The following is a 637-nucleotide window of genomic DNA, read 5'->3' as shown; positions in this document are numbered from 1 at the left end:
GCAGCTGAGTTAATTCTGGTTTGTGGCGACACAGCAGCAAGCCAGCCTGTGCCTGCCTTGTGCCCCTGAGTTTCCAGGAGGTGGCACACAAGGTGTGGAGCAGTGAGACTGAAGCCACTTGATGTCACTGATCCCTATGGGGAATCACCAACTGCAAGTCAAAAGCCAGTGTGTCATGGGATGCTCAAGAGGAGACCTGGGATATAAAAAGTACCCACTGCTTTGAGACTTGGGGTCTGGGAGCTGTAGTAGCCATAGCACAGAGATAAGCAAGCACAATGGACAACGGTACCTGCAAATTTTGATGCTAGCTGTTTGTCTCGTGCTTTTGGAAACTTTTGAGATTATACAGCTCGGGGAGTAAAAGAGGGCAGGGCCTGCTGAAGGCCCAGGATTTCTGGATAACCAAGGTGCTGCTGCAGGACCTGTGAAGGATCCCTGGTGCCAGAGTCAGGGCCAAGTCTCTGCAGCCACCTACACCAGAGCAAGAAGGCAGGGAGAAACCAGTCCTTTCGGGCATCAGCCTCTCCAGGGGCTGAGAAACCCGGCCCCGCGGTGGGAAAGCTCTTCTCCCTCCTTTGCCTCCCTGCAGCTCTTGGAAGGGGGGAGTGCCGAGCCGCTGCTCCTTGGACAGCCG

The sequence above is a fragment of the Prinia subflava genome, chromosome 3 (genome assembly GCF_021018805.1).
Source record: "Prinia subflava isolate CZ2003 ecotype Zambia chromosome 3, Cam_Psub_1.2, whole genome shotgun sequence".
Classification (NCBI taxonomy): Eukaryota; Metazoa; Chordata; class Aves; order Passeriformes; family Cisticolidae; genus Prinia; species Prinia subflava.
The sequence above is the reverse complement of the archived record's forward strand: the minus strand, read 5'-3'. Positions refer to the sequence as shown.